This window comes from Dermochelys coriacea, chromosome 1, assembly GCF_009764565.3.
Source record: "Dermochelys coriacea isolate rDerCor1 chromosome 1, rDerCor1.pri.v4, whole genome shotgun sequence".
Classification (NCBI taxonomy): domain Eukaryota; kingdom Metazoa; phylum Chordata; order Testudines; family Dermochelyidae; genus Dermochelys; species Dermochelys coriacea.
In genome coordinates, this window is record NC_050068.2 from 203,792,118 (window position 1) to 203,814,604 (window position 22,487).

Here is a 22,487-nt window from a genome sequence, read left to right on the forward strand (position 1 = left end):
GCTGGCCCACGTAATTACACTCTGACGAACTCCTGGCACATTCATGCAAGGACTAGATGCAACAGGCTTCAGAGTTTGGTCCTATATGATGCTTTTGAACCACTATACAGATCTCACTCTCTATAGATATATGGAAAATAAAAATTCTAGTAATGGGCAGAAATATTGTTTGTTTTCTTAATGATAAATGAAATGGAAATTTCTATCCTGGTGATGGATACAGTAAGTCAGAATTCTTCTTGTTATAGCAGCTGATGCTGCTTTATATCTCCATCTCGTAAAAGTGTCAGGGATATTTAAAAAAGAAATATGCCAAAATTAAAACGGAGTAGAAAAAGTCATTTCACATATTTAATGGCATAATGAAGTCTTTTAAATGTAATTTTCTTTACTCTTCTGATTTCACATTCACAAAGAGGATCTCCTCTTCCATCTTTATTAACCACTGTATTTGTCATCATTACAGGTCAAGTATTTTCATAAGCAGTTGATGAATACTAACCATTCACAATTAAACAGTAAATAGTTTGCTCTCACTGTAATGACTGTTGTGTATGGAAATATTACTCTCTAAGTAGCTTGTAGTTACACCTCCCCACCCCATTGCTTTGGGCAAGGGACCAATGCAGGGGTGGGAAGATGGAATTCTCCCCTGAGCACTGTGGCAGTACATCAGAGGCTTGAGATACTGTATACATCATAGTTCAACAGCCCTGGGTCAGTAGTGGTGACCTGTGGTGCCCCCTTACAAGGGATTTACAGTTAGTGGCCCTTTTATACAGGGCACAAACCCACTGGGTTCTCCTTTGCCACTTCCCCAGTCTGACTGCATCCCCATCCCCATGTTCCCACAGGACCTGTCCAGATGAGGAGAACAGAATGTGTTTGAAAATGCATTTGCCAATGTTTTAACTAACTTATTTTCAAACACTTGAGTAGACATGTGTTTAACACCTTTGAAAATAAATTCACTGGTCATGGAGCCTAGAGTTCACCATGACTCCCTTACACTTTTAAACCTGGTCTATGCTTGGTGCGAAGTAGTGTTTAAAAACACACAAGCTAACACATTTTAATAAATGATTTGTTCTCCCGGTGTAGGCATGGCATCCTAGAGAGAGCTGCCACAGAAACAAAGGGGGCTGTTGGACATTTCTTCTCATCCCCTTGGCACCAAGGATCCAGGCCATTTCAGCAGCAGCATATGGGATCTTCTGCAGCTGCAGAATCATTTCACCTAGAAAGTGCTGCTCTCTCCCTCCTCGAAACTCTCCCCACCCCCTTGCATTGTATTGCCAATGCCATCTTGCCCCCAGAACCGCAAAGCCTTGCAGCACACTTTTATAGAAAGCTGAGCAATATGTCAAAAAATGGGGTGGGGAAGAAATCACCTGGGGATCTTCTAATGTCCCTCTAGGCCTCCCAAAAGTACAAAACAATATTTACAGTATTGTCAAACATTGTTAGAATGAAAAGGAGGACTAGTGGCACCTTAGACTAACAAATTTATTTGAGCATAAGCTTTCGTGAGCTACAGCTCACTTCATCGGATGCATTCAGTGAAAAATACAGTGGGGACATAGAGAACATGAAACAATGGATATTACCATACACACTGTAACCAGAGTGATCACTTAAGGTGAGCTATTACCAGCAGTGCGGGGGGGGAAGAAACCTTTTGTAGTGATAATCAAGGTGGGCCATTTCCAGTGGTTGACAAGAACGTCTGAGGAACAGTGGGGGGGACATAGTTTTACTTTGTGTAATGACCCATCCACTCCCAGTCTCTATTCAAGCCTAAGTTAATTGTATCCAGTTTGCAAATTAATTCCAATTTAGCAGTCTCTCATTGGAGTCTGTTTTTTTTTTTGTTTTTGTTTTTGTTTTTTAAGTTTTTTTGTTGAAGTATTGTGGTGGGCATGGAAGAGGGAAAGGATTCCCCCCCTTCCTTCCTAGCTATAAACCTAGCTTAATTAAGTCCTGTAAGCAGAGGGTCCAAAGTGGAAGCCTGAACAGCCCATGGGGCCCAATTCAGAAGTCCCTGGACATGTCCTAACTGGATAGGGTTAATAAAAGAACTCCTGTCAGATATTTATTTAGCATTTGAGGTACAGGGATTCAGCATTAGGCTCAGGTTTGTTTAGGGCTCATAGGTGCTCAAGCATCCAGGTAATTTCACATTGTACTTTCCCGGGCTCTTTGCTGAGCTCAGCAAGCAGTTGTTATGGAGCTATAGTGACTCAAGCTAGAGTAAAAGCTCCATCTGGAGGCAGCACAGTTCTGCATTGACTCCCTCACTGATTCCCAGCTACAACTACGCATGTAAATCCCTACTGCCAGCAAAACTGGCCATGTGGAGGCGGGGACAAGGAAAATATTTGTTGAATGTTTGCTTCTGCCTACCCCCCATTCAATCAGAATGGAACATTCTAATTACTATCAGAATTCCACTTCCAACACCATCTCTTCCTACGATCAGAATGGAATATTCCATTCATATAGCAACACTGGAGTTCTAATAAAAAAGCTTTTTTAGGGCTTTACAGGTTTTATGATTTCCTTTCCTCCCCCAGGATTGCAGCAGCCTTTCCTGTTTGCTTTCTTGGGAAGGATGAAAGTGTTGTGTATATAGCAGGGCCATAAGATGGGTCAGAATCAACCCTTTGGATCCAATCCCCTCATTTTTGGGGCTTGGATTTGAAATCTAGATCCAGATATGAATTTTGTAGCTTAGGCTCATTTCTAGGAGTAATATTTCGATGCCACACTGGATGCACAAAGTGGCACTGAGCCTCCAGGTTTCTGCCTGCTGTACAGTCAATAGGCCCAATTCCCTGATACACAAAAGTTGCGGTTTACACCACTCTGGCAGCACAAAGGGTCTGGCAGGGACCTTGGAGGATACTTCCTGAGCAGAGGACTATTCTAGTTGGTGTAGGGCTGGTGTAAGAGTTTGAAACAATGGGGCAGTGAGGCTTTCCCCAGCAAGAGGGGGAGTCGGAGTAGGTCCACAGGAGTTTTAATGCTTAGTTGTCACACCCCCATAGTTTGGACTTTGCAGCATGTACCACAGTGTTATGTTGTCTCTCTCCCATGTTCATGCTAGCAGCATCCACAAGTACCCAGTTTGCATTAACTTAACCTTCTCCTGTTTGAAGAGGACTAACACAAACTAGGTAACTTTTAGTTCACACTAGCAGCATCCACACATGGGAGTTACAGTAGAGAACTTGGGTGCACACTGCAGTTCACACCCCTGTAGTCTGAATTCCAGTGCCCTAAATATGTGTAATGGTGTTTAAGTGAGTTTAAAGGGATCTGCCTTCAAATAAAGGGGTCCAGTTCTCCATTGCCCTGCAACTTGTGCAGTCATTTATGCCAGTGTAAAGTGTGTGACATTCTATTTTGGGAGCATTTTAGGGTATGTCTACACTATGCACTACTGGCAGCAGCATGTAGGGTATATTACTACATGTCACGGTGAAAAGGAAGTTGCATCTGCGCTGAGGTGTGTAGCTACATGTCAGTGAAAGACTCTGGTGGGGACAGGCAGAGAGGAAATCTGAAATAAAAAACCCCAAAACATTTTTGTTTCTGAGCTGCCTGATCACATGGTTAGAGAATGGTGTTTTTCTCCAAGGAAGCATTTTCTCCAATGTTTTTAAAAAAGCTCCGCTAACACAGAAATAAACAACCACCACCTCCCATTTCAGATTTAAAACCTCAACTAGGGAAAGCACATGGTCTTTCTAGAGAAATGGGGATGGTGGTGTATTGAAAATTAAGTTAAAATTAAACAATATCAGGTTCATGAGTTTTAAATAATCATCAGCAAGCTTTAAATGTGATCTGTCCCACCACATAGATGGGACAGATTATACGGAGCTTGCCACTACAAAGAGTACAGAGTAGTTCTTGCCTGGGAGCCAGGTCATTTGTGGGGGTCTTGCCCCTGCATTGCTGACTCAGGGTACCCTGCTAAGCATATGGGGCCCCAGAATCAAAGGGAGCAGGCTGGGACAATGTGGGGCCAGCAGCAGACAGTCCACATGTAGATTGCTGGGATCTGCATTAGCCCTAAGGTCATATTGGTATAAAAACCAAATTTCAAAATATTGACATTTCCCACAAACTAGGAATTCTGAGTCTTGGCCAGCTCCTGGCAGACACATTCCTTTTCCTGCTAGGAGCAAATAGCAGCTCTGTTGTGTCTGTGTCAAGGTGAAGCATTATACCACCCTCTCTGATCTTCCTTATACCTCCTGCAGGATGCATTTGTCCCTGGGTGACTCTGTATCCCTGGCCTGGAGAGTGCTGCACAAGCTCCCTCTCCCTAACTGCTTGGGTGACTTACAGTGGCAGATCTAGCATGACATCATACCGACCGCTCACTTTGTGCTTGGCTGCCTCCTCCCCAAGGTATCCATACAGTCCTCCTTCTGCTCAACCTCAGATACATTTTTTTTTAATTTTTTTTTCCCTTCACTATCCCTGTTTGATTCCTTTCTCTCATTTTTTGTGGAAACTTTTCAGCAGCTTGGGACTGGTTTACTCCAGGTCCCTGTTTATTCTGGGAATAACGTATAGTAGTGGCACACAGTCCATTTCCTGCCTGACCAATTTGTTACTGGCTGTTTTGAAATCCCATAAGTACAGAATGACAGTGATGGAAAGGTGTGCTGTGCTGTGGCTATTTTGTGTGCTGATCATGGCTCAGCTGCAGATTAACTATCCCTTTTTATAAACTGACTTGTACTCTGGACACCTTTTGGTTGAGCAGGTATGTTTAATAAAATTTTGGGTGAACTTGGTGATAGTGATGCCTTAGTGATTCAGGTGTAATGTTTACATAGAGTGGATTTATCTGTATTTATTCCTGTCTGTGTGTATCTTGTCATGCATAATAATCAATAGTTTATAGCACTTTTTAAAATGTTTTTATAGTGAATAGCTTTTTTCACATCCTCTCTCTCTCATATATATATATCACTAAAGGCTGTTCCCCAAATCCATCTGTCTCATCATAGATTCCAAGGCCAGAAGGGACCAGTGTGATCATCTTGTCTGACCTCCTGTCTAACTCAGGCCATAGAACTTCCCCAAAATAATTCCTACAGCTGATCTTTTATTTAAAAAAAATAAATCCAATCCTGATATAAAATTTGTCAGTGATGGAGCATCCACTATGACCCTTTGTAAATTGTCCCAGTGGTTATTTACCCTCACTGTTAAAAATGGATGCCTTGTTTCCAGTCTAATTTTTTCTAGCTTCGATTTCCAGCCATTGGATCTTGTTATACCTTTCACTCCTAGACTGAAGAGCCTATTAAATATTTGTTCCCTATATAGATACTTATAGACTGTAATCAAGTCACCTCTTAATCTTCCCTTTGTTAGGCTAAATAGATAGTTCTTTGAGTCTACCACTATAAAAGCATGTTTTCTAAACCTTTAATTGTTCTTGTGGCTCTTCTCTGAGCCCTCTCCAGTTTATCAACATCTTTCTTGAATTGTGGGCACCAAAACTGGACACCGTATTCTAGCAGTTGTTGCACCAGTACAAATACAGAGAAGGTAAAGTAATCTTTCTACTCCTATTCGAGATTGCCATGTTTATGCATCCCAGGTTTGCATTAGCTCTTTTGGTTACAGCATCACACTGGGAGCTCATGTTTAGCTGATTATCCACCATGATCCCCAAATCTTTTCCAGAATCCCTGCTTCCTAGCATAAAGTCCCTCATCCTGTAAGTATGGCTACATTCTTTTGTTCCTAGATGTGTATGTTTACATTTAGCCCTATTAAAACACATATTGTTTGCTTGTGCCCAGTTTACCAAGGGATCCAGATCACTCTGAATCAGTGGCCTGTCCTCTTCATTGTTATCATTTCCCAAATTTTTGGGTCATCTGCTAAACTTTATCAGTGGTGGTTTCATGTTTTCTTCTAGGTCATTCAAAAAGTGTTAAACAGCACAGAGCCAAGAACCAGTCCCTGTGGAACTCCACTGGAAATACACCCTGTTCAATTCCCCATTTACAATTACATTGTGAGACCCATCCATTTAATGTGTGCCATGTGAATTTTATGTCCTAGTTTTTTAATCAAATGTTGTGCATTACGAAGTCAAATGCTTTACAGATGTCTGTATATCACATCAGCACCGTTACCTTTATCAACCAAATTTGTAATCTCATCAAAAAAAGATATCAAGTTAGTTTGATAGTTGCCATAAATCCATGTTGATTTGCATTGATTATATTACCCTCCTTTAATTCTTTGAGTCCTGTATCAATCGCTCCATTATCTCACCCAGGATTGATGGCTGGTTGACAGACCTATAATTAATTGAATCATCATGTTTACTATTTATTTTTTTTCTTAAAGAAGCACATTAGCTTTTTACCAGTCTTCTGGAATTTTCCTAGTGCTCAGACTTATTGAAAATCAGCATTAACAGTCCAGCGAGCTTCTCAGCCATCTTTTAAAACTCTTGGAAGCAAGATATCTGGACTTGCTGATTTTAAAATGTCTAACTTTAGTAGCTTCTCTTTTAACATGAACCTGAGATACTAGTGGAGTAGAAGGAGTGTTACCACCATATGATTAGACTATATCATCTGTTTTCCCTCTAAATACAGAATAGAAATATTTGAATACTTTTGCCTTTTTACTGCATTATTGATGACTCTTTCATTTCCATCTAGTAATCTTTGTCAGGATTCTTTTTGTTCCTTGCATCTTTCAACAATTCATACTTATTGTCCTGATCTCTGGTGGCCATAGAGGTCTCCTTATGTCCCTTTCCTTCCCTTATCAATTTTCTGAAGTTCCTAACTTCTGATTTATATTCATTAATATCAACTTCCCCTTTCTTCTATTTGTTATACTTTTTTCAACTTTCACTTTGCCTCTAAACCAGGTCGTTACTTTAACCAGTACAGATTTCTTCCTCGATTGTGGCTTTTTGGGCATCTAGTGAGGTTCTTAAACATTCCCCAATAATCATTCACATTCTTCTGATTTAATTCCTCCCACTTGATTTGGCTCAAAATTGTTTTCAGCTTTTTGAAATTGGTTCTATTAAAGCACCAAGTATATGTATTTCTTGTCTGGACTCTATTCTGCTTGTACATTATAAATATAATCAAGTCATGATCATTATAGGCTGTTCCCCATCTCTCTCTCCCTTCCCTGTCAGCAGATCAGCTTCTCAGAATTTGCAGTCTCATCTATCAGTCCGATTCATCTTTCCCTGTTGCCTTTGGAGAGAGTGAGAGGAAAAACCACAATCTGCCTTTCTAAAGAAACTAATGGCAGCCACAGGCATTAATATGAGGAGCTGGAGAGGCTGTCATTTTTCACTCAAGCTGACATTCAAGCTGTTTCATAAATATGAAATCAAACCAAAGGGCGCAGAATGGGCCGCCACTCCTTCCTCCTCTAACTGGGAATGACTGTGATATTCTCTTCTCCAGCTTCAAACAAGGGAATAACACAAGTAAGTAAATCCCCTAGGATAAGAGAGTGAATGAAGGGATGTGCCAAGTGATGCACCAGTGACGTATCTACCTTTTGTCAGAGAAGAGTAATCAAATGACTCAAGGAGAGCATTGCCCATTATTGGTTATGGCAAATTTTCCTGAGGTGGGTTTGCTCTTTGACTGCAGGAGGCAACTGGACTGTCGTTTTCCCATCATTGCATGGGACGGTGGCTCTGTGCCCAGTGACAGCTCACACAGACACATGCACAAACACACACTCCCTGCTCTTGGGGGTGAGTGCCTGGTTTACATCAGGATGCCTGTAGCCTTGCACAACTTTTGTATGTACAGTAGATGTGTAATCCTGGGAGCTCCCATTAAAATTACTGACCACGCCTATGGAAGAACTCAAAAAAGAGCCTGTCCCAGAGAACCATCCAAGGTTTGACGAAGTGCTTACATCTGACTGGGGCAAGGAGGGAATGACCAGAGAAAAGAAAGCGCAGAGAACCTATCTGCAATAGATATGATAAGTCATGACAACCTCCTGGGACCACAGGCAACAGGTGTAATTTAGAGCAGCCCTGAAACTGCTCTAGTTTACATCAACTGGGTGTATCATGGGCCTGGGCCTATCATGACTGGCCCCAGAACTGTGGAGCTCGAAAGGTGGTGTAAAGCTAACTTTCTCCCCACTTTGGGTCCTGTACCAAGAGCAGTGCAAGGTGAAATCCAGAGGGTGAGGCTGCACTGGAAACATGTGTTGATCTGGAGGGCCAACCTGTAGGAAAGCTCGAGTGGGCACTAATCAGTATGGATTTCTTTGAAACTTCCAAGATCCTGGAAACCAGGAAGCCTTTAAGAGTGATTACATTTATACCTGGTATAAATGAATATCTAGCCCTATACTGTAGGAAAATAAAATCATATTCTAGTGCAAGGAAGGTACAGCAGGTTTCTGTGGAATGCAGCTCAGCAAAGAGAACCAAGATACTCCTATAGCATCTGGAAAATGATGTCCACATCCAGGAAAAAAAATGGGGGCAAGTGGATGAGATAGGACCCCAAAGTTACTCCACTGGAGAGCACAGTTAGAATCGGCAGTATGAAAACATGGTCTCTAGTATGCAATGGGGGAGATAGGTTAAACTGCTCCCAAAAAAGAGAGGCCCTGGAATTGTAAAATATAAAATCCACTGTAGCAGCGTAACACCAAGGACTAGGGGCCTGATTCCCCAGGGCCATATCTAGTCATTTGCACTTTGCAAAGTGGACGTAAAACCTTGCCACTCTAGTCAGCAAGCATTTTTACATAAGGAGCAACTATAACAAACTTACAGACACTCAACAGAGGGTATTGAACCTGTAACCTTCACCACTGAAAGCTCAAACTTAGCTAAAAGGGCAGGCCTCTATAGTGTGAGATAGCTCTGCAATTAGAGGGACCCACCACTCAAGGGAGTCATGATCTTTAACCATGAGGCTGTTATATAGGGCAATGGAGGCACTGTTATAACACCAGATGATATTCTGCCTCTGGAGTGGGCAGGAGAATTGTTCAGGGCTAATGACAAGAGCTCTTTAGTGGTAGGGAGGCAGAAGATCTGACTAACACTAGAAGACACACTCATGTGTCTCTGAGGTTACTCTTTCCTTTTGTTTTTAATGGTAATCTTTCCTGTATGTGTGAGGTTACTCCCCTCTTCCCCTCCCCCCCCCCGCCATATTTCTAAAATTGCTCTTCCTCCTTTGGGTGAGGTTACTCTTTCCCTGTAATAAGGGAACAGAGTCAACAAATGCATTCACAAATGCAACTTTCTGTCTGTTAAACATGTAGGCCTGAGGAGCAACACACGCAGCAACAGAAGCAGCTCTCCAAACGCTCTGGCTGCTGTGGTGCAAATAGAGGCATTTTGTGCAGGATTTTAAAATACAGAGGGTGGGCTGAATGGTTAAGGACCCACTGCTGCATTTAGGTTGCTGCTGCATTTCGTCTAGATTCCCTTGATCAAAAATATGAGGGGTTGCCTAGGACATTTTCTCCAGGGGCCTGATTCAACAGCTGCTGAAGTCAGTGAGACCCTTTCCCTTTATTTCACTGGGCACTGAATCAGACCCATTGTGACTCAGTGGGTGAGGGGATTGTTTCTGGTGAGGGAGCCTGATACCTCTACGCATAGCTTTAATTCTAAACTCATGTACATAGGTTGTAAGTGTGGCAAGAAATTGGTCACTATCTGATATCTACTTGGTGGATCTCAGACCAGTTCCTCAAGGAAACAGATCACAAAAATCACTGATTAGTACTAATTAGCTTACTTGTTGGCAGTCTCAGATTAGAGACCAAGGGCTGAGTAGAACATGGACGCTGAACTCCCTTCTCATTCCTAGTGGAGGTCAGAGTTAGGGGCAGTGGTCGGGAAACTTGCATTGACTGTCCTCAAACTGTTCTGTGGAAAGTGAACCTCATCCAAGTAGCTTCTCTGAGGGCTTGGCTACACTTGCGAGTTAGAGTGCATTAAAGCAGCCCCGGGCACCCTAACTCATAACATGTCCACACTGACAAGGCACATAGAGTGCCCAAACTCCGCAGCTGGAACGCTCCTGGTACTCCACCTCCACAAGAAGCATAACACTTGCTGCATCCCGGCTGGAGCACCACAGCGCCAGTGTGGACGCCTTGATCTGTACTCTGATCAGCCTCCAGAAGTGTCCCACAATGCCTGTTCTAGCCACTCTGGTCATCACTTTGAACTCTACTAACCTGCCCTCAGGTGACCTGTCAGACCTGCCCTTTAAATTCTCTAGGAATTTTGAAAATCCCCTTCCTGTTCACTCAGCCAGGCGTGGAGGGCTCTCAGCAAATCTTTCCAGGTGACCATGTCCCCACACGCCAGGCCATCCCCAGTATGGAGCAATGGCAAGGTGCTGGACCTCATTAGTGTTTGGGGGGAGGAAGTTGTCCAGTTCCAGCTGCGCTCCAGCCATAGGAATTACGATACCTTTGGGCAGATACCTGGGCTATGACCGGGACGCACTGCAGTGCAGGGTTAAAGTGCAGGAGCTGCAGAATGCCTACCGCAAATCCCACGAGGCAAACCACCACTCTAGTGCTGCCCCCACGACCTGCTGTTTCTATAAAGAGCTGGATGCGATACTTGGGGGCGACCCCACCTCCACTCCGAAGACTGCCATGGACACTTCAGAGTGTCCCGCTTGTGCAGGTTTCTCAGGAGCACGACTGTGGTCCTTGTCCCAGTCAAGCTAACTTGTCTGCGCCACTGTGCCTTGACGGGGGGGGGGGGGGGTAACCATTGCTGCACACAGGCAAGCTGCATATGGGCCAGGGCGGAAGCCGTATTGTAGTAGAAGACTCTCCCTTGCTTCCCAGGTCACCCTCTGCAGCAAGATATCTTCCAGCACCTGTAGCTTCACCACCCAGCCTTGCAAACTACGACACTTACCCACTGCACTGAATCACCATCACCATACATTTTAGCCAGCCTGAAGTGCAGCACTCATTGCACAGCACTCCAGACAGGAAGGTAGAGTATGATAACAGGACATATGCAAATCTGTGATTGTCCCAGTCCCCTTCCCTCATCCCACACAGCACACATGCGTCATGCCCTTTCTGTTTCCCAAGCAGTTGTTTCTTTTCAATAAACAAATTTTTTGGCTTTGAAAACATTCTTTATTATTGCATTAGCCACAGCACTAAAGAGTAAGCAGGGTCTCCAAGGATCACAATGGGCAGTTCGACTTCCCCTACGGTGATCTTCTGGTCTGGGAAGAAAGTCCTGGCTTGGAGCTTCCTGAACAGGGCAGTGTTCCAAAAGATGCATGCGTCATGCACCTTTCTGGGCCAGTCTGAGTTAATGTCAATGAAACGCCTACGGTGATCCACAAGTGCCTGGAGAACCATAGGGAAACAGGCATTCTGATTAACGTACTCTGAGGCTAGGTGGGCTGGTGCCAGAATTGGAATGTGTCCCTCCACAGTTAGGGAAACCCATTTGTGCAAAGCCAGCCACAATGTCAGACACATTATCCAAAGTCATGGTTCTTCTGAGCAGGATGCAATTAATGGTCCCACAAACTTGCATCAACACGACTTCAACAGTCAACTTCCCCACTCCAAACTGGTTCGTAACCGATCAGTAGCTGTCTGGAGTTGCCGGCTTCCAGATTGCAATAGCCACCCGCTTTTCCACCGGCAGGACAGCTCTCAATCTCGTGTCCTTGTGCTGCAGGGCTGGGGCAAACTCCTCACACAGTCTTATGAAAGTGGCTTTCCTCATCTGAAAGTTCTGCAGCTACTGCTCATCATTCCAGACTTGCATGACAATATGATCCCACCACTCAGTGCTTGTTTCCTGAGCTCAAAAGCAGTGTTCCACAATGGTGAGCATGTCCATGAATGCCACAAGCAATCTCATGTCATATGCGTTATGCGAGTCGACATCATCATTAGACTCCTCACTGTCAGTTTGTAGCTTAAGGAGTAACTCGACTGCAATTCGTGATGTGCTGGCACAACCCATCAACATATTCCTCAGCACTTCAGGCTCCATTCCCAGAGACCAAAAGGGAAGACAGAGTGCGCAGTACAAAAACTGTTGAAAGATGGCGCCAAATGTGGACAGAAGTAAAGGGATTGCTGGGATGTGAACCGAAGCATCATGGGGTGTTGGGACTGGGCTCAAAATGCCCCACCCCCTTCCTACAAGCCACAGTGCCAGAATGGGAAGAGGTGCTCTGTGGGATAGCTGCCCATAATGCACCACTCCTAATGCCACTGCAAGTGCCGCAAATGTGGCCACACCAGTGTGCTTGCTGCTGACAGTGTGAACACACTGCAAGGCTTTCCCTTCTGCGGTCTCCGAGGGCTGGTTTAACTCGCAGCACTCTACATCTGCAAGTGTAGCCATGCCCTGAGTTAATGGCCTGTTCCATTACCTCTTGAAGTTTAGGGTGTGCTTGCTAGGCAGCATAAGCTCATTTGCCACTGAGCAAATAATGGGAGTGTGATGGGGTGAAACCCATCAGAGGGAAGAAAGGTTTCAGAGCTACTTAATTACATCTGTTGCACCTGGGTCATAACTGACTAGTTGCTTCTCAGCTGCAGCCTTCAGTGGTGGGACAGAGGCATCAGGTGTGTGAATAATGAAGTTTGTGGGGGGTAGCTCCCTTTGATGGAAGGACAGCCAGCCAGTTAGCTTTAAAATCCCTCTTGGTAGCTGTTCTCTACTTGCTTTACCTGTAAAAGGTTAAAAAGTCCACCAGGTAAAGAGGAAAAAAGTGGACACCTGACCAAAAGAGCCAATGGGAAGGCAGAACTTTTTAAAATTGGGAAAGAAGCTTTCCCTTTGTCTGCTCTCTCTGGGCTGAAGAGAGGGGCAGCAGAAATGATGTGTAAAATTTGAATCAGAAATGAAAACCAGCAGATCATATCTAGAATGCTTTTAACAACCCAAATATGTAAGTAAATTAGGAATGTTTAGGAAGATACTATTAGGTTTATTTCTAGGTTGTGGGTTTTTTTTTGTTTTTTGTTTTTGTTTTGTTTTTTAAGGCTTGTGAACTCCTCTGTGCTAACCCCAGATGCTTTTGTTAGCTTGTAACCTTTAAGCTAACCCCCAAGAAAGCTATTTTGGGTGCTTAATTTTTGGAATTGCTCTTTTAAAATCTCGCAGAAACCTAAGTTCCAGATGTATTTTCTTTTTTGTTTTTAATAAAATTTACCTTTAAGAACAGGATTGGATTTTTGGTGTCCTAAGAGGTTTATGCACTTTGTTTGTTTAGCTGATAGCAACAGCTAATTTCTTTTGTTTTCTTTCTCAGCTCTTCCCCACGGGGGGGTGGAGGGGGGCAGGAGGGTGAAAGGGCTTCAGGGTACCCCATAGGAAGGAATTCCCAAGTGTTCCTTCCTGGGTCCAAGGGGTTTTTTTTTGCATTTGGGTGATGGCAGCATTTACCAAGCCAAGGTCTGAGAAAAGCTGTAACCTTGGGAGTTTAATACAAGCCTGGAGTGGCAAGTGGTTTTTTTTTTTTTTTTTTTAAATCCTTGTAGGCCCCCACCTTCTGTACTCAAAGTGGGGATTCAGCCTTGCCAAGGTGATAACCTAATGGCACACCTGGGCCTCAAAGGCAAATTCAGTCTGAAGGGAGTAACCAGAGGGACTCCTGTGAAGGGGCCAGAGTCTGTAGGAGAACAGACAGCTTGGAAAGAGTCTGTGGGGCAAGTCTGAGGGGCAAGGGTTCAAGGCTGGAGCTGGGGAGAAGACTCTGGAGTAGCTAAGGAGTTTGAAGACAGAGCCCAGAAGAAAGGCAGAGTGGGTTGAGAGGTCTTTGGACATTAGTTTGAGTTTTTGTTGCCAAAAGGGACCAGATTTAGATGGCTCTCAGCCAGAAGGCTGAGTTGTGCATAGAGGCCAATGACCAGCAGAGGAAAATCCCTACATCATACCCCGATGCCAGGGGCCACTGCAGTGATGAGTGCACACCATAAAAGGGAGGAATTTTATACATCCCCTCTAATTCATTTTACCCACTCTTCTTTCACCACCAAAACGATTGCATTAGCATTCCCAACCTTTCTATGGGCATAAAGCAACATGAGAGAGACTGAATAAATGCTTCAGAGTAGCAGCCGTGTTAGTCTGTATTCGCAAAAAGAAAAGGAGTACTTGTGGCACCTTAGATGCTGGCTGCTTCCCTTCCTGCTTGCAGAAGGATACGATTAATTATTCCCCCATTAAAACAAAAATTAAATATTTTCTTAAGCTTTTATCCTGTTCCTGTTTCTCTTTAGTGCCTCAACTCCTAAAAAATCAAAATGTTTCAAAATAATCCAAAATTGATGCAAACAGAATAATTGGCAAGGTGTGAAAATACCTCCTGTATCCTGGAGACAGGCTGTATTGTTGGTCGTTTCTTAATTTTCACTCTATTAAGGTAATTTCCTGTGACTGTGGCTTTCCTGCAGCCGTTCTGAGATGTTGCCATCTCTGGTTTCTTCACACAGGCTTTTTTTTTTTTTTTTCTAGGCAGGGAAAGCTGCTTCTTCAGAATCCAAGAGGTAGGTATGCTGATCCCTGAGCAAAATGAAAACACTGGAAAAGCAGGAAAAGGGGAACTGTGAAATGGTTTGGGGGGCTACTCACTCCAGTTTCCACATCAATGCAGTGGTTACTAACTAGCATCCTTATTGTATGCTATTTTATTGAAGCTACATTGGTATTGCATTGATATTAGACAGACAAGGTAGATGAGGTCATATCTTTTATTGGACCAACTTCTGTTGCTGAGAGAGACATTTTTCTGAGCTTACGCAAAGTTCTTCTTCACCAAGAGTTTTGGGGCCTTAGCTACATCCACATTTTTTTTTTGTCTGTGGTTTAGTTTCCTTCCTTGATACACGCTATGTATCAGAAGGTGAAGCTGGAATGTCTACTGAAGCTAGGTTTCAGAGTGGCAGCCATGTTAGTCTGTATTCGCAAAAAGAAAAAGACTACTTGTGGCACCTTAGAGACTAACAAATATATTTGAGCATAAGCTTTCGTGAGCGTTGTTCTAAGTTGAACAACGCTTCTTCAGCTCTCGTCCCCTAATGCCCCGCTCTACTTGAGCTACATTGATGACATCTTCATCATCTGGACCCATGGAAAAGAAGCCCTTGAGGAATTCCACCATGATTTCAACAATTTACATCCCACCATCAACCTCAGCCTGGACCAGTCCACACAAGAGATCCATTTCCTGGACACTACGGTGCTAATACGCGATGGTCACATAAGCACCACCCTATACCAGAAACCTACTGATCGCTATTCCTACCTACATGACTCTAGCTTTCATCCAGATCACACCACACGATCCATTGTCTACAGCCAAGCTCTACGATATAACCGCATTTGCTCCAACCCCTCAGACAGAGACAAACACCTACAAGATCTCTATCATGCATTCCTACAACTACAATACCCACCTGCTGAAGTGAAGAAACAGATTGACAGAGCCAGAAGAGTACCCAGAAGTCACCTACTACAGGACAGGCCCAACAAAGAAAATAACAGAACGCCACTAGCCATCACCTTCAACCCCCAACTAAAACCTCTCCAGCACATCATCAAGGATCTACAAACTATCCTGAAGGACGACCCATCACTCTCACAGATCTTGGGAGATGGGCCAGTCCTTGTTTACAGACAGCCCCCCAACCTGAAGCAAATACTCACCAGCAACCACACATTGCACAACAGAACCACTAACCCAGGAACCTATCCTTGCAACAAAGCCCGTTGCCAACTCTGTCCACATATCTATTCAGGGGACACCATCATAGAGCCTAATCACATCAGCCACACTATTGGAGGCTTGTTCACCTGCGCATCTACCAATGTGATAGATGCCATCACGTGCCAGCAATGCCCCTCTGCCATGTCCATGGGTCAAACTGGACAGTCTCTACGTAAAAGAATAAATGGACACAAATCAGATGTCAAGAATTATAACATTCAAAAACCAGTCGGAGAACACTTCAGTCTCTTTGGTCACTCGATTACAGACCTAAGCGTGGCTATACTTCAACAAAAAAAACTTCAAAAACAGACTCCAACGAGAGACTGCTGAATTGGAATTAATTTGCAAACTGGATACAATTAACTTAGGGTTGAATAGAGACTGGGAGTGGATGGGTCATTACACAAAGTAAAACTATTTCTTTCCCACACCCTACCCCCACTGTTCCTCTTGTTCTTGTTAGCTGCTGGAAATGGCCCACCTTGAGTATCACCATAAAAGGTTTTCCTCCTTTTCCCTGCTCCCTCTCCCCCTCCTGCTGGTAATAGCTCATCTGAAGTGATCACTCTCCTTACAGTGTGTATGATAAAACCCATTGTTTCATGTTCTCTGTGTGTGTATATAAATCTCCCCACTGTATTTTCCACCGAATGCATCTGATGAAGTGAGCTGTAGCTCATGAAAGCTTATGTCAAATCAGTTGGTTAGTCTCTAAGGTGCCATATGTACTCCTTTTCTTTTTACTGAAGCTAGAAATTGCCCCAAAACTAAAACCTCAGATCTGAACTCTCCTGGGCTTTGGAGAAGTTCAGATCCAATTCCCAATTTTTTGCAGCTCAGTCCCATTTCTAAGTGAGACAAATAGCATGTTTTCAGATTTGTCAGTAAGGGTGGAAACCCAGGGTAAATTTAGGAGACAGGGTGAATTGTTCAGATGAAATAAAACTGAAAGCTTTGCCCAAACTGATCCCATGGCCGAAGCTGTTTTAAAGAGCTGGAGAAATCTAATTCAGCTTATTTTATTCTCATTTTTCCTTTTCTTCAACCCACTTTGCTTCCTGCAGCCAGTCAGGCCTGAGAGTGTGTCTACACCGGAGCTGGGGCTAGAAATGTCCGGTGTCTGGGTTTTGACCAGAACACCCGGTTGAAAAGGGACCCAGGCAGCTCCACTCAGCACTGCTGACCGGGCCCTTAAAAGTCCAGTTGGCAGCGCAGCAAGGGTGGCAGGCTCCCTGTTCAGCTCAAAGTGGCCAGTGAAAGAGTGGCCAGGGAGGCTCCATGTGCTGCCCCTCCCCGCAAGCGCCAGCCCGAGCACCTGCTCCACAGCTCCCATTGGCTTGAAGCTACAGGGGTAGTACCTGGAGGTGGGAGCAGCTCGTGGAGCCACCTGGCAGCCACTCCACCCAGGAGTCAGAGGGACATGTCACTTCCTAGGAGCTGTCTGAGCTCAGCACCACCTACAGACCACACTCAAATCCCCTCCCACACCCCAACCCCCTGTCGCAGCCCTTAGCCCCCTCCCTCACCCACACTCCTGCCCAGAGCCTGCACTGCAACCCCCTGCCACAGCCCAGAGCCTCCTCCTGCACCCTGAACCCCTCACTTCTGGCCCCATCCCAGAGCTATACCCACTCCAACCTCCTGCCTCAGCCTGGAGTCCCCAACCACCCACCAGCCCCCTCCTGCACCCTAACCCCCTCACCCCAGAGCCCACACCCCCAGATGGAGCCCTCACCCCCTCCCACACTTCCACCCCCTGCCCCAGCTAAAATGAGCTAGTGAGTGAAGGGGGGGGAGAGTGAGTGACAGAGGGAGGGGGGAATGGAGCGGGCAAGGCCTCGGAGAAGGAGCAGGGCAAGAGCGTTTGGCTTTCTGCAATTAGAAAGTTGGCAACCCGAGCTGGTGGTGGTATTTCCAGCTGGTTAGACATATCCATGCTATCTCTGATTGAGCTACTGCACTAAACATAGCAGTATAGCCACAGCAGCACAAGCAGCAGGAGGGCTAGCCGCCCTGAGTACATACCTTTCAGAGAGGATCATATTCAGGGTGGCCAGCCTGTCCTGCCACTCTCACTACTGTGGGTACACCTCTCTTTTTGGCATGCTCGGTCAGAGCTAGCCTAGGTAGGCCTATCTGAGCTGGAATTTACATCTCCAGCTACAGTGTAGACATACCCATAAAGTGAAAGTGCTGGAATAATAAGAGAAAATTTCAACTGCAAACAGGAAATACCAGCAATCTTGGGGTGAATCTTCAGTGCATGAAAACAGGACTAGCTGAATGGCCAGCTAAGATATCATAAAAAAGAAAAGGAATACTTGTGGCACCTTAGAGACTAACAAATTTATTTGAGCATAAGCTTTCATGAGCTACAGCTCACTTCATCGGATGCATTCGGTGGAAAATACAGTAGGGAGATTTATATACACACATTTATATACAGAGAACATGAAACAATGGGTTTTATCATAAACACTGTAAGGAGAGTGATCACTTCAGATGAGCTATTACCAGCAGGAAGGAGTGGGGGAAGGAGGAAAACCTTTTGCGGTGATAATAAAGATGGGCTATTTCCAGCAGGTAACAAGAATGTCTGAGAAACAGTGGGGGGTGGGGTGGGGGGAGAAATAACATGGGGAAATTGTTTTACTTTATGTAATGACTCATCCACTCCCAGTCTCTATTCAAGCCTAAGTTAATTGTATCCTGTTTGCAAATTAATTCCAATTTAGCAGTCTCTCGTTGGAGTCTTTCTGAAGTTTTTTTTGTTGAAGGATAGCCACTTTTAGGTCTGTAATCGAGTGACCAGAGAGATTGAAGTGTTCTCCGAATGGTTTTTGAATGTTATAATTCTTGATGTCTGATTTGTGTCCATTTATTCTTTTACGTAGAGACTGTCCAGTTTGACCAATGTACATGGCAGAGAGGCATTGCTGGCACATGATGGCATATATCACATTGGTAAATGCGCAGGTGAACGAGCCTCTGATAGTGTGGCTGATGTGATTAGGCCCTATGATGGTGTCCCCTGAATAGACATGTGGACAGAGTTGTGCTGTCATCATCATGAATAGGTCGGAATATGAACAAGAGGCTACTAGGCAGCTCTCCGACACCACTTTCTACAAGCCATTACCCTCTGATCCCACTGAGGGTTACCAAAAGAAACTACAGCATTTGCTCAAGAAACTCCCTGGAAAAGCACAAGAACAAATCTGCACAGATACATCCCTGGAACCCCGACCTGGGGTATTCTATCTGCTACCCAAGATCCATAAACCAGGAAATCCTGGACGCCCCATCATCTCAGGCACTGGCACCCTGACAGCAGGATTGTCTGGCTATGTAGACTCCCTCCTCAGGCCCTACACTACCAGTACTCCCAGCTATCTTCGAGACACCACTGACTTCCTGAGGAAACTAAAATCCATCGGCGATCTTCCTGAAAACACCATCCTAGCCACGATGGATGTAGAAGCCCTCTACACCAACATTCCACACAAAGATGGACTACAAGCCGTCAGGAACAGCATCCCCGATAATGTCATGGCAAACCTGGTGGCTGAACTTTGTGACTTTGTCCTCACCCATAACTATTTCACATTTAGGGACAATGTATACCTTCAAATCAGCGGCACTGTGATGGGTACCTGCATGGCCCCACAGTATGCCAACATTTTTATGGCTGACTTAGAACAACGCTTCCTCAGCTCTCGTCCCCTAATGCCCCTACTCTACTTGCGCTACATTGATGACATCTTCATCATCTGGACCCATGGAAAAGAAGCCCTTGAGGAATTCCACCATGATTTCAACAACTTCCAGTCCACACAAGAGATCCACTTCCTGGACACTACCGTGCTAATAAGCGATGGTCACATAAACACCACCCTATACGGGAAACCTACTGACTGCTACTTCTACCTACATGCCTCCAGCTTTCATCCAGACCACACCACACGATCCATTGTCTACAGCCAAGCTCTACGATACAACCGCATTTGCTCCAACCCCTCAGACAGAGACAAACACCTACAAGATCTCTATCAAGCATTCTTACAACTACAATACCCACCTGCTGAAGTGAAGAAACAGATTGACAGAGCCAGAAGAGTACCCAGAAGTCACCTACTACAGGACAGGCCCAACAAAGAAAATAACAGAACGCCACTAGCCATCACCTTCAGCCCCCAACTAAAACCTCTCCAGCACATCATCAAGGATTTACAACCTATCCTGAAGGATGACCCATCACTCTCACAGATCTTCGGAGACAGGCCCCCAACCTGAAGCAAATACTCACCAGCAACCACACAACAGAACCACTAACCCAGGAACCTATCCTTGCAACAAAGCCTGTTTCCAACTCTGTCCACATATCTATTCAGGGAACACCATCATAGCACTTAATCACATCAGCCACACTATCGGAGGCTCGTTCACCTGTGCATCTACCAATGTGATATATGCCATCATGTGCCAGCAATGGCCCTCTGCCATGTACATTGGTCAAACTGGACAGTCTCTACGTAAACAAATAAATGGACACAAATCAGACATCAAGAATTATAACATTCAAAAACCATTCGGAGAACACTTCAATCTCTCTGGTCACTCGATTACAGACTTAAAAGTGGCAATACTTCAACACAAAAACTTCAAAAACAGACTTCAACAAGAGACTGCTGAATTGGAATTAATTTGCAAACTGGATACAATTAACTTAGGCTTGAATAGAGACTGGGAGTAGATGGGTCATTACACAAAGTAAAACTATTTCCCCATGTTTATCCCTCACCCCCCCCACCCCGTTTCTCAGACATTCTTGTCAACTGCTGAAATGGCCTACCTTGATTATCACTACAAAAGGTCCCCCCTCTCCCCCGCTCTCCTGCTGGTAATAGCTCACCTTAAGTGATCACTCTGGTTACAGTGTGTACGGTAACACCCATTGTTTCATGTTCTTTATGTATATAGATCTCCCCACTGTATTTTCCACTGAATGCATCCAATGAAGTGAGTTGTAGCTCATGAAAGCTTATGCTCAAATAAATGTTAGTCGCTAAGGTGCCACAAGTACTCCTTTTCTTTTTGCAAATACAGTCTAACACGGCTGCTACTCTGAAATCTGTTTTTACAGTCGTCTGTGCTCCTTTTTCCAGTCTTTCCTAAGGAAAGCACAAATCTGGAAACATCTCAATTAAATTTACTTATATCTGATGTTTGCAAGGATTTGACATTAGGCGAGACAAGTTTGTCCATCCCTAACCAGAAGCTATTTGATTGCCCTCTTTCTATCAGCAGGATTTTGCCTAGCCTCGATGCCTGGAGTAGTCAGCTCTGTGAAGGGAAATGAATTTGGGATTCATTCACACCCACACAATCAAGTGCTGAAAAGGTGAAGGGAGACATCCTTTTGTTACATGATTTAAATTCAAATTAGTTTTGAACACCATGTGTAAGCAGCATTCCATTTACAATGCAGAAAAAACACCAGATCCTGATGGCTGACACATTTTGGACAGATAACCTTTAAAGACAAGAATATGGGCGTGGAATTAGTGCGAAATGAAAGTGAGTCTGTGATTTAATATAAAGAGTTAATTACCTGTTTCAGGGAGTAGACCAAACAGCTCGGAAATTGTCTCATTTATTGAAATTAACTGAAGTGAAAACAGATTTTCTCAAAAACTAATTTATGGAGTCCTGTAAATGGGAGATAAAAAGTCCAATTCTGCCCTGAGTTATACCAGAGTAGCATAGGGGATTGGGCTCAAAAGATACTTTTGCTGAGTCCCTGTAAAATGGAGTATTATTGTCACCTTGTATTTCTTGTGCAAGCTCAAAAGCCTGTCTCTCTCACCAACAGAAGCTGGTCCAATAAACGATGTCACCTCACCCACCCTGTCTTTCTAATATCCTGGGACAGACAGAGCTACAACACCACTTTGTCACCCCAGTACTGAAATCCCTAACTCAGACTCATGATATCAAGGCCTTTTGCCATGACATCACAGTAGACACTAAACTGGGAGTTTTTTAATGTCCTCATAGCAGCTATGTCAGATATAAATACTTTACTTCAGCTGTCAGGAGGATTAAATGTGTGTTGTTAGGTACACGCTTGATCGGGGCAGCGAGTTATATATACTCGTGGTGCCCAGGCTCCAGCAATATTCAGGGCCCAGGGGCCCAGCTCCACCAATGTTTGGGGCCGGGTCTCTCCCCCAGCCCCACTTGCTGTCCCCGCCCCCCCGCACCTCCCCAAAATGTGCCCCGGAGCCTGCAGCTCACGCTGACTCTGTTCTGCCGGCTCCCAGCATCAACTGCTGCCGAAGGCTGCCCTTACCCTGCCCTTCTGCCTAGCCCTGAGCCTCTCCAATGCCCCAAACCCCTCAACCCCAGCCCCAGCCAGAGCCCTCATCCCCCTGCACCCTAATCCTCTGCCCCAGCCCTGAGCCCCCTCCCACATCCTAAACCTCTCGTCCTTAATCCCCGGACCCCTCAACTCTACACCCCCTCCTGCCCCCAAACTCCATCCCAGAGCCTGCACCCCTCACCCCCTCCTACACCCCCACCCCAGAGCCTGCACCCAAATTCCCTCCCAGAGCCTGCACCCCTCACCTCCTCCTATACCCCCACCCCCAGCCCAGAGCCTGCCACCCAAACTCCCTCCCAGAGCCTGCACCCCTCATC

At 44.9% G+C, this 22,487-nt stretch overlaps 1 long non-coding RNA gene across 1 annotated transcript; it reads left to right on the forward strand.

Moving 5' to 3' along the window:
* Window positions 1-12,886: 12,886 nt before the first annotated feature.
* LOC119849813 lies at window positions 12,887-21,304 on the forward strand. Its single transcript, XR_006277455.1, has 3 exons — window positions 12,887-12,965; window positions 14,534-14,565; window positions 21,093-21,304. It is a non-coding gene; the product is annotated as an uncharacterized LOC119849813 (long non-coding RNA).
* Window positions 21,305-22,487: the final 1,183 nt, after the last annotated feature.